General features: G+C 43.6%; 1 protein-coding gene across 1 annotated transcript in view; it reads left to right on the plus strand.

Moving 5' to 3' along the window:
* Nucleotides 1–12,945, plus strand: part of LOC139378509 (membrane-associated guanylate kinase, WW and PDZ domain-containing protein 2-like) — a 271,242-nt gene that overhangs the window by 106,661 nt on the left and 151,636 nt on the right. The window lies entirely within an intron of this gene.

Consider the following 12,945-nt stretch of genomic DNA (forward strand, 5'->3'; position numbering starts at 1 on the left):
TTGTGTTTTGTTTCTGTGTGTGATGCCGTGCCAGGTCTTCTGTTGTGTAATATCAGTGTCACTCTGACCAGTCTCACATGACAGATTCACCCCCTCCTCCTTCTCCTCTCCTCTCCTCACCACCATTTTCTCTCTCCTGCAGTGTCTCACACTAACTGGCTGTTCTGTTCTGCACCAGTAACACTTGCAGAACTCAAACTTTTCTTTACCTTGTTGTAAACAAATCATTCCTAGACGGAGAAAGAAGTAAGAATCTAAATTACTTCCTTGGTTAAAATGCAGCCTAATTCCTATGGTAACGTGTTGTGTTGAATAATGGAATGTATGGACCTCTATGAACTTCAGACTCCTTCCATGGTCAGTGTCTTCCCTCCAGTCCAGTACAGAGCTGTAGGACAGAGCCAAGGCCACAACACAGTACAGTACAGAGCTGTAGGACAGAGCCAAGGCCACAGTACAGTACAGTACAGAGCTGTAGGACAGAGCCAAGGCCACAGCTCAGTACAGAGCTGTAGGACAGAGCCAAGCCCACAACACAGCACAGTACAGAGCTGTAGGACAGAGCCAAGGCCACAACACAGTACAGTACAGAGCTGTAGGACAGAGCCAAGGCCACAGCACAGTACAGTACAGAGCTGTAGGACAGAGTCAAGGCCACAGTACAGTACAGTACAGTACAGAGCTGTAGGACAGAGCCAAGGCCACAGCACAGTACAGAACAGAGCTGTAGGACAGAGCCAAGGTCACAGCACCGTACAGTACAGAGCTGTAGGACAGAGCCAAGGCCACAGCACAGTGCAGTACAGAGCTGTAGGACAGAGCCAAGGCCACAGCACAGTACAGTACAGAGCTGTAGGACAGAGCCAAGGCCACAGTACAGTACAGAGCTGTAGGACAGAGCCAAGGCCACAGTACAGTACAGAGCTGTAGGACAGAGCCAAGGCCACAGTACAGTACAGAGCTGTAGGACAGAGCCAAGGCCACAGCACAGTACAGTACAGAGCTGTAGGACAGAGCCAAGGCCACAGCACAGTACAGTACAGAGCTGTAGGACAGAGCCAAGGCCACAGCACAGTACAGTACAGAGCTGTAGGACAGAGCCAAGGCCACAGTACAGTACAGTACAGAGCTGTAGGACAGAGCCAAGGCCACAGCACAGTACAGTACAGAGCTGTAGGACAGAGCCAAGGCCACAGCACAGTACAGTACAGAGCTGTAGGACAGAGCCAAGGCCACAGCACAGTACAGTACAGAGCTGTAGGACAGAGCCAAGGCCACAGTACAGTACAGAGCTGTAGGACAGAGCCAAGGCCACAGTACAGTACAGAGCTGTAGGACAGAGCCAAGGCCACAGCACAGCACAGTACAGAGCTGTAGGAGAGAGCCAAGGCCACAGCACAGTACAGTACAGTACAGTACAGAGCCAAGGCCACAGCACAGTACAGGTCAGAGCTGTAGGACAGAACCAAGGCCACAGCACAGTACAGTACAGAGACAAGGCCACAGTACAGTACAGTACAGTACAGAGACAAGGCCACAGCACAGTACAGGTCAGAGCTGTAGGACAGAACCAAGGCCACAGCACAGTACAGTACAGAGACAAGGCCACAGCACAGTACAGTACAGAGCTGTAGGACAGAGCCAAGGCCACAGTACAGTACAGTAGCTGTAAGACAGAGCCAAGGCCACAGTACAGTACAGTACAGAGCTGTAGGACAGAGCCAAGGCTACAGCACAGTACAGTACAGAGCTGTAGGACAGAGCTGTAGGATAAAGCCAAGGCCACAGCACAGTACAGAGCTGTAGGACAGAGCTGTAGTACAGAGCCAAGGCCACAGCACAGTACAGTACAGAGACAAGGCCACAGCACAGTACAGTACAGAGCTGTAGGACAGAACCAAGGCCACAGCACAGTACAGGTCAGTTCATCCAGAGAGATGGGGGAGTTCAGCTTGTGGGTCTTTTTCTTTATTCTAACTAGAAAGAGTATCGGTGTCAGGGGGAGCTCATGGGTAAAGTAGGCCAGGCTGGACAGCGTTAGCTTCTCCCTCTCCTTAATTATGATGGCCTGTTAAGTAATGGGTTTATGCAGACCACACTACCACTCCCTGGGGACTGCAGGGGACAGGGACGGGGCGGAGGAGAGGGACACTGTCACTGTGTCACCAATCTGGACTACATATGGAAAGGCTCCCTTGTTGCACCAGGTGGACCTCCTTTTCATGGAGAAAGATCACAGGTGAGCCACAATGCATTTGGTGCTTTGGCTAATGATTATTGGCTTAGAGGAGAAGTATGTCTTTGGATCACTCTGTGAGCACTCACTTGGTCAGTCCAAGGCTTGCTGCCACTGACTCCTATTGAAAAGCACCTTACTGAGAGATACAGTTGGAAGAAAGGGTACTGTAGCGACTGGATCAAATCCTGGACCTGTAATACTTCCCTGCCATCCAGTATTCCACCCAAGGCATAGCATCATCTTAGTTGGTTTCTGCTACTTTATCCCTTCTGTCCATACTGGCCAAATGAAAGCGAGTTCCCAGCTAGTCTGAGTCAGACAAACTGCTGATGAAGCTGTGGTGAGCTTTGTATAAGACCTGAGCTTTCCTGATTTCCCTGTAATATGGAAGCAATAATCTGGTGCCGTCATCAGGCATTCCATCTCCCCCACACACAGTGCCTCGGAGGGGGTTGGGGAAACGAGGGCTCTGTTTAGCCGCATGCTCACACAGTTATATTTCTGCTCGGATTTTGTTTACTGCCCGTCTCTAATGAAAGATTCAATCTTTCCCCCGTTCACGGAGACATGAGATTGAACTGTGGGGCGACAGCTCTGCTGTTTCAAACTGTGTCTGGCTCACTGAAGGCACAATTCCATTATGTCTTGGGCTGATAGCTTCCTGCTATCATTACCTGTAGGCTAGACCAAATAAATAGAATTAGTCAATGGGCTAGAGAGACCCTAAAGTAGCTACTTCTCTGTCAATATAGGTTCAACAACATGGTGAATGGTGTTATTAGGAAGGTTAATAACTTGAGTTGTAGTGATCATTTCTAAGTTGAATGAGAGTCAAGGAGTATATTAAGTATATACAGTATATACAGTATACTAAGTTGCCTATCAGCTCTCTACTTTTCTCATTCCTTTTCTCTTGGGTTTGTTTCACTCTGTAGTGTAAGAAGAATAAATACAGGCTTTATTCATTTTTTCAGGTAATCGTCCAATTTTATTATACCCACACCAGCACTGCAAATTCCTGCACACACAGGAGAAATGTTGTGGTGGGGGGATTTTTTTCTGCGCTTTGCAAAATCTGTAAACCACAGAAAGGTTTTATTTTCCTCTCTCTGTTCGGCTGCTCTGTATAAAATTGGTTTAAGTTTTGTTCTGGAGAGAGAGAAGACAATTACTTCTCTGTTTTCTTTTCTTTCTCCTTCTATCTGGTTTGTTTTGTCTTTCACTGCTCTCGACGGCACAGGGCTCTTTGGTTCCTCAAGGTTGTATTGCTGTACCATACACAAGAGGGATTGCTTGTGTTCTCTGGGTGACATGACTAGGATACTGTACCTCTGAAGACACACACACACACACACACACACACACACACACACACACACACACACACACACACACACACACACACACACACACACACACACACACACACAGACTAACTTTCTATAACATGATATTACTCCCTCACCATAAGTGGTATTGTTACAGCACTTATGAGAGTAGCAAGGAGACAGTCGTTAGATCAGACAGTATGGGTAGATAGTGTTGTCATTAGATCAGACAGTATGGGTAGAGAGTGTTGTCATTAGATCAGACAGTATGGGTAGATAGTGTTGTCATTAGATCAGACAGTATGGGTAGAGAGTGTTGTCATTAGATCATACAGTATGGGTAGATAGTGTTGTCATTAGATCATACAGTATGGGTAGAGAGTGTTGTCATTAGATCAGACAGTATGGGTAGATAGTGTTGTCATTAGATCAGACAGTATGGGTAGAGAGTGTTGTCATTAAATCAGACAGTATGGGTAGATAGTGTTGTCATTAGATCAAACAGTATGGGTAGAGAGTGTTGCCATTAGATCATACAGTATGGGTAGATAGTGTTGTCATTAGATCATACAGTATGGGTAGAGAGTGTTGTCATTAGATCAGACAGTATGGGTAGATAGTGTTGTCATTAGATCATACAGTATGGGTAGATAGTGTTGTCATTAGATCATACAGTATGGGTAGATAGTGTTGTCATTAGATCAGACAGTATGGGTAGATAGTGTTGTCATTAGATCATACAATATGGGTAGAGAGTGTTGTCATTAGATCAGACAGTATGGGTAGATAGTGTTGTCATTAGATCATACAGTATGGGCAGATAGTGTTGTCATTAGATCATACAGTATGGGTAGATAGTGTTGTCATTAGATCAGACAGTATGGGTAGATAGTGTTGTCATTAGATCAGACAGTATGGGTAGATAGTGTTGTCATTAGATCAGACAGTATGGGTAGATAGTGTTGTCATTAGATCATACAGTATGGGTAGATAGTAATGTCATTAGATCAGACAGTATGGGTTGATAGTGTTGTCATTAGATCATACAGTATGGGTAAACAGTGATGTCATTAGATCAGACAGTATGGGTAGACAGTGTTGTCATTAGATCATACAGTATGGGTAGATAGTGTTGTCATTAGTTCATACAGTATGGGTTGATAGTGTTGTCATTAGTTCATACAGTATGGGTAGATAGTAATGTCATTAGATCATACAGTATGGGTAGACAATCAATGTCATTAGATCAGACAGTATGGGTAGATAGTGTTGTCATTAGATCAGTCAGTATGGGTAGACAGTGTTGTCATTAGATCATACAGTATGGGTAGGCAGTGTTTTCATTAGATCATGTAGTATGGGTAGATAGTAATGTCATTAGATCATGTAGGGTAGACAGTGTTGTCATTAGATATACAGACAGTGTTTTCATTAGATGTAGTATGGGTAGACAGTAATGTCATTAGATCATACAGTATGGGTAGGCAGTGTTGTCTTTATATCATACAGTACAGGTAGATAGTGTTGTCATTAGATCATGTAGTATGGGTAGACAGTAATGTAATTAGATCAGACAGTATGGGTAGGCAGTGTTGTCTTTATATCATACAGTACTGGTAGATAGTGTTGTCATTAGATCATACAGTATGGGTAGGCAGTGTTGTCATTAGATCATACAGTATGGGTAGGCAGTGTTTTCATTAGATCAGACAGTATGGGTAGATAGTGTTGTCATTAGATCATACAGTATGGGTAGAGAGTGTTGTCATTAGATCAGACAGTATGGGTAGATAGTGTTGTCATTAGATCAGACAGTATGGGTAGATAGTGTTGTCATTAGATCATACAGTATGGGTAGATAGTAATGTCATTAGATCAGACAGTATGGGTTGATAGTGTTGTCATTAGATCATACAGTATGGGTAAACAGTGATGTCATTAGATCAGACAGTATGGGTAGACAGTGTTGTCATTAGATCATACAGTATGGGTAGATAGTGTTGTCATTAGTTCATACAGTATGGGTTGATAGTGTTGTCATTAGTTCATACAGTATGGGTAGATAGTAATGTCATTAGATCATACAGTATGGGTAGACAATAATGTCATTAGATCAGACAGTATGGGTAGATAGTGTTGTCATTAGATCAGTCAGTATGGGTAGACAGTGTTGTCATTAGATCATACAGTATGGGTAGGCAGTGTTTTCATTAGATCATGTAGTATGGGTAGATAGTAATGTCATTAGATCATGTAGTATGGGTAGACAGTAATGTCATTAGATCAGACAGTATGGGTAGGCAGTGTTGTCTTTATACCATACAGTACTGGTAGATAGTGTTGTCATTAGATCATACAGTATGGGTAGATAGTGTTGTCATTAGATCATACAGTATGGGTAGGCAGTGTTGTCATTAGATCATACAGTATGGGTAGATAGTGTTGTCTTTATATCATACAGTATGGGTAGGCAGTGTTGTCTTTATATCATACAGTATGGGTAGATAGTGTTGTCATTAGATCATACAGTATGGGTAGGCAGTGTTGTCTTTATATCATACAGTATGGGTAGATAGTGTTGTCATTAGATCAGACAGTATGGGTAGATAGTGTTGTCATTAGATCATACAGTATGGGTAGATAGTGTTGTCATTAGATCATACAGTATGGGTAGGCAGTGTTGTCTTTATATCATACAGTACTGGTAGATAGTGTTGTCATTAGATCATACAGTATGGGTAGACAATAATGTCATTAGATCAGACAGTATGGGTAGATAGTGTTGTCATTAGATCAGTCAGTATGGGTAGATAGTGTTGTCATTAGATCATACAGTATGGGTAGATAGTGTTGTCATTAGATCAGTCAGTATGGGTAGATAGTGTTGTCATTAGATCATCCAGTATGGGTAGATAGTGTTGTCATTAAATCATACAGTATGGGTAGACAGTGTTGTCATTAGATCATACAGTATGGGTAGACAGTAATGTCATTAGATCATACAGTATGGGTAGACAGTTCGGTCATTAGATCACACAGTATGGGTAGACAGTGATGTCATTAGATCATACAGTATGGGTAGACAGTGTTGTCATTAGATCATCCAGTATGGGTAGATAGTGTTGTCATTAGATCATACAGTATGGGTAGATAGTGTTGTCATTAGATCATACAGTACGGGTAGACAGTGTTGAGTGGTCATTACATAATGTTGAGGCATGTTGTTGCTCATACTATATGATGGAGAGATAAGACAACCCCCAAGTGCTCTCCTAATGTATCTGTCAGGATGATGACAAGCTAACATCAACCCTCATCACTACTCACTGTCACACACACACACATCCAGGAATATTTATTTCCTAGGACTCCTAGGATTTCAGGTGTGTGTGTGTTTTGCGTGCCGACCACAGAAAAAGAGACCGGAATACAACGATCCACACCAGCTGGCATGTGTGATTTCTGTGAGATTGTGTAAACTACAGTACGTTTGAGTGGATTATTGTCCCATGGCCTATTTTCGTCACATGACCTCCACTGGGGCCCACGCAGTGTGAAGTTAACCAGATACACAAGTGTAATCTAGTGGGCCGTAATGCAGACAAGATCCACTTCTTCTAGATCCAGTCAGTAGAAGAGACACACACACTCTCTTCTTCTAAGATCATCCAGTATGATACACACACACACACACACACACACACACACACACACAGGGAGAGAATATCAGTGTTGTGGGAAAAATGGCAATGTTTGTCTTCAAGTGGTATATTGGATTTTGAGTGATGGCATCTGTATGGTGTTGATGAGAGCCAATTATGGGCCAATTATGCTGATTAATGGAATTATAGCTGGTGGCTGGGTTGATTGATACTTGTGAATGTAAATGTCTGCCTTTCTTTTCTGACTGGTAGCAGGCAGATATGGTGTGTTATTTTACCATTCTTGTTATCCTGCCAGAGTTATGAAGCCAACCGGATGGAAAATTCACTTGAAAGGGAGTAATTCATAGGCGGTGTTCTATTGAAGAAGGGTTGCTTTTAAATGTGTGTGTGTGTGTGTGTGTGTGTGTGTGCGTGCGTGCGTGCGTGCGTGCGTGCATATAGGGTAAATCCATTTTAATTCCATTACTTTTTGACAGCAATATTTGTTGTTGTTGTTTAAATTGTTTTAAGCAAAACTTTCCATACATGTTTGCCCATGAAAGAGACATCCATTTCTTCATTACTGGAAAATATGAACGGTTTACATAATTCAAAAGCTTACAAACAGTGGTATCAAACGATTTGATTATTTATTGAAAAAAAATGTTTATGAATAAAAAATAATGTCAGGACCCTGTCTTTCAAAGATAATTCGTAAAAATCCAAATACCTTCACATATCTTCATTGTAAAGGGTTTTAACACTGTTTCCCATGCTTGTTCAATGAACCATAAACAATTCATGAACATGCACCTGTGGAATGGTCGTTAAGACACTAACAGCTTACAGACTGTAGGCAATTAACATCACAGTTATGAAAACGTAGGACACTAAAGAGGCCTTTCTACTGACTCTGAAAAACACCAAAAAAAAGATTCCCAGGATCCCTGGTCATCTGCACGAACGTGCCTTAGGCATGCTGCAAGGAGGCATGAAGACTGCAGATGTGGCCAGGGCAATAAATTGCAATGTCCGTATTGTGAGACGCCTAAGACAGCGCTACAGGGAGAAAGGACGGACAGCTGATCGTCCTCGCAGTGTCAGACCACGTGTAACAACACCTGCATAGGATCGGTACATCCGAACATCACACCTGCGGGACAGGTACAGGATGGCTACAACAACTGCTCGAGTTACACGAGGAACGCACAATCCCTCCATCAGTGCTCAGACTGTCCGCAATAGGCTGAGAGAGGCTGGGCTGAGGGCTTGTAGGCCTGTTGTAAGGCAGGTCCTCACCAGACATCACCGGCTACAACGTCGCCTATGGGCACAAGCCCACCCGTTGCTGGACCAGACAGGACTGGCAAAAAGTGCTCTTTGACGAGTCGTGGTTTTGTCTCACCAGGGGTGATGGTCGGATTTGCGTTTATCGTCGAAGGAATGAGCATTACACCGAGGTCTGTACTCTGGAGCGGGATCGATTTGGATGTGGAGGGTCCGTCATGGTCTGGGGTGGTGTGTCACTGCATCATCGGACTGAGCTCTTTGTCATTGCAGGCAATCTCAACGCTGTGCGTTACAGGGAAGACATCTTCTTCCCTCACGTGGTACCCTTCCTGCAGGCTCATCCTGACATGACCCTCCAGTATGACAATGTCACCAGCCATACTGCTCGTTCTGTGTGTGATTTCCTGCAAGACAGGAATGTCAGTGTTCTGCCATGGGCAGCGAAGAGCCCGGATCTCAATCCCATTGAGTACGTCTGGGACCTGTTGGATCGGAGGGTGAGGGCTAGGGCCTCAGAAATGTCCAGGAATTTGCATGTGCCTTGGTGGAAGAGTGGGGTAACATCACACAGCAAGAACTGGCAAATCTGGTGCAGTCCATGAGCACTGCAGTACTTAATGCAGCTGGTGGCCACACCAGATACTGACTGTTACTTTTAATTTGTTCTGAGACACATTATTCAATTTATGTCACATATCTGTGGAAATTGTTCAGTTTATGTCTGTTGTTGAATCTTGTTATGTTCATACAAATATTTACACATGTTAAGTTTGCTGAAAATAAACGCAGTTGACAGTGAGAGGACATTTCTTTTTTTGCTTATAAAGTTATAGAGTTTATAAATTGAATTGAAATTTTAACTTTCAATTACTACCGCAAAGGTGACCACCGGGCCACCCACCGTCAAATGTCAACTTAAATGTTCATGTATATTCTATCATCTATATTTCTATGATTTCATTAGGTTTCCTATGAATTGTCAGTATCATATAAAACAGCAGATATTCCAAAACAAGTCAACACCCTGATGTGTGGACCTCCAATCATCTTTGTTGTGCCATTTGAAAGTTGAAGTGTCTGTACATTTATCAGCCAAAACATGACACCCACCGTGTTGTATTCAAGAGCAAGTTGTGTCTCAACCGATGACGGGCACAACACTAAAACCTCAGAAGTCAAATAGGGTCTAAGCTACAACATATGAATATGTATGAGTTTACGCGTGTTTAGACAATTTACTTTTAAGGTTGAACGTTTTGCATTTTTTATTTTTAAAAAGTAGTAAATTATATCAATCTCAACCGTTTATCGTTTCCAGTGATGAAGACATGGATTTCTCATGGCATGGTGGGGTATGCAAAATGGTCAACTTATCTCTTACATGTTTTGGCCTTTTAGATTTTCTGAGCACTCCTACGGTTTCATTCAAATCAAAAGAGCTGCTTTCAAGAAGTGATGGAATTCAAATGGATTGACCCTGTACTGTGTCTGTGCACAGTACGAGTACAGCATTAAAAACATGAAACCATGTTTGACTTTATGTCACTGTTCTGTTCGGTGCAGAAGGGAGATTGGCTTAAGGTCACATCTTATATTGATGTCCTGTGGGTCTTTACTCCTCTGCCTCTGTCCAGGTTGGTCAGGTGAGCTCAGTTCAGTAACTCATACCTTATATAAACTCCTTTGTGAGTCACTTCTCATCTCACCTCAAAAACATGAGAGTTGCACCATTTCCCAAAGCTTAAACTCTGCCTCCCTACTACAGTAGAGCTGGGAATTACCAGGGACCTCACGATATGATATTCTCATGATACTTAGGTGCCGATACGATGTATAACGATTCTCATGATTCTAAAATGTATTGCGATTCGATACTGTGATTTTATTGCGATTTGATGTCCCCGAACATATTGCTCACCATATGTCTGCTGCAGAGGCACAAGAGAGAGCCATGAGAAAACTCGTTTTGATCAGTCATGGAAATAGAAGTGCTGAAAATGAATTGGCTCCCGAGTTTAACAAGAAGATGGAGAACAAGCTATGAAGGAAAAATACTGGAGTTTTGGTGCAGGTACAGCCAACTAGCAATATGATATATCATCAAAAATAATATCCCAACCTGGAACTGTGTAGATTTCCCTCATAACTACTCCCTACGTCTGGCAATAGTGACATCGCAAAGTAAAAAGGAGCCTTGGCGTTGTTGTCAATGCTCTCTCTCTCTCTCTCTCTCTCTCTCTCTCTCTCTCTCTCTCTCTCTCTCTCTCTCTCTCTCTCTCTCTCTCTCTCTCTCTCTCTCTACCCCCCCACTCGCTTTGTGCATCAATTCCATTCCCAGTACTTCTGTGCTCAGCCACTGCTCTCGCTGATGTATCCCTCGGAGATGTCGTCTATCCGTAGTGTGACTCATTTTTGCTCCTTGAATGCTGAAAACTTGTATTCTAATCTCCGTGTTCCTCAGAGCAGGGGAAATGGCTGCGGCTAGCCAATTAGAGCAGTGTTGCTGGATTAAGTAAGACACTCACAATGCTGCCAAGGAGTATTCTCGGGAGCCCAAACCTGAATGAAGGACTCAACACCACTGATCTAAACAGAGAGAGAGAGAGGGGTAATGGGCACAGGCCTCACTGATACTCCACATTTGTACTACTACTGCCTCCCATATATTCCACTCTTGTACCGTCAGCCAATCCCATGTACACCATATAGAGTGTTGACATACACACACAGCTGACTAACAGGATAAATCAATAGCTTTGCAGCAGAAGAGAAGACGAGTGAGACAGAAAGTGTGGGGGATAGGGACGAAAGGTATTTCCTCGAATGGTTTTAAAGTGAGTGTTAGCAGTATCTGAACCAGAAAACGGCAGTGTTTCTGTACTCTGAACTCATTTTTGATCCAATAGTACTCAGGAAATTCAGCAAAAACATGAAATTCTACAAAAATCACAAGCAAATCACCAATGTAAAGAGACTGCGATTTCGAAGAATGAGGGTGATGGGCTTTTATCCGGCGCTGCCGATGTTACCTGGCTGGATCGTGTGTGAGGGGAGAAGAGGACACGTCTGCTGTACGGTCTCTGTGTCTCTTCTAATTTGGGCTGCCGCTCGCTCTCTGTGGGAGTGGATTTAATTGGAGCCGAGCCAAATCAGAATCCATGAATCCATTCTCTTTCTCTTTCTCTCTCTCTATAAAGACGGTTAGCTTTTCCAACCAAATAGGTCAAAGCCCCTGATAAAAAAAACATGTTTGCTCAGATGCTGGCGGATCTGCGGGAGCCCACAGCCAAAGGTCAAGTAAACGAACATGATGTTAGCCGTGGTTTTGTGTCACAAATCACAACTCTATCACAGGCATGGATTAAGGTTGGATCTTGATTAGTCTTGCTCCCATTCCCAGCTGTGTGTCTTCTGGCAAGAAAAGCTGAATCTAGGTTGGATCTTGGTTTAGTGACTCAGTCCCATGAATGAAGGTATGAGGTAGAATGACCAGGGGCTGTTACCATAGCTCTGAAATAGTCATCTGTGTGGTCAGATGATGATTTGGGGACGAAGCTAGAAACAGATTATCTCTCTCTCGCCATCTCTTTCTCCCCTGTCGTCTTTCTCAATCTCTCCACCTCCTCTTCCTCAATCTCTCTCTCTTCCCCCTCTCCCCCTCGTCTGTCAATGTCCTCCTCTGTCCCTCTTCCACCTCCTCTTCAAATATCTCCCTCCCTTTCTCTCTGTCTGTCTGTTTGAGGGAGCGGTGGGATCCTCTGTCCAATAGTCGTTTAATGTCAGTATTAGCTCCAGTGACATTTTGTGCTCAAAGACTATTTTTCACTTGATACTGTTGACAGAACTGCAAATGACTGACAGCAACAACGACCAAGGCTTCAGCGCGTGCTTGTGTGTGTCTCCGTGGGGTCTAGCCATGGTTAGTATTCCCGACCGGTTGCTTCCTGACACTGACACTCACTGCTGCATCCCTCTCCTAGTGGATTTCTGACTGTCTCTCTCTCTCTCTCACTCTCTCTCTCACTCTTTTTTTTCTCTCTCTCGCTCTCTCCCTCACCCTCTCTATCTCACTATTTTTCTTTCTCTCTCTCTCTCTCTCTCACTCTCTCTCTCACTCTTTTTTTTCTCTCTCTCGCTCTCTCCCTCACCCTCTCTATCTCACTATTTTTCTTTCTCTCTCTCTCTTCCTCACCCTCTCTCCCTCTTTTTCTCTCTCTCTCTCCCTCACCCTCTCTCCCTCACCCTTTCTCCCTCTCTCTCTCCCACCATCGCTCTCTTTTTCTCAAACACAGCCTACGTGCGCTCCATCACCATGGAGACAGACGTGAAGTCAGCCTCAGCCTGCAGAAAGTTGCTGCCGCTTAACGATCATACTAATGCAATCACATAACTACATGGCTTGAGTGGATCTTTCTAAAATCAGACCATTATATCCCCACCAATA

Source organism: Oncorhynchus clarkii, chromosome 21 (genome assembly GCF_045791955.1).
Source record: "Oncorhynchus clarkii lewisi isolate Uvic-CL-2024 chromosome 21, UVic_Ocla_1.0, whole genome shotgun sequence".
In the NCBI taxonomy this organism is placed as follows: Eukaryota; Metazoa; Chordata; class Actinopteri; order Salmoniformes; family Salmonidae; genus Oncorhynchus; species Oncorhynchus clarkii.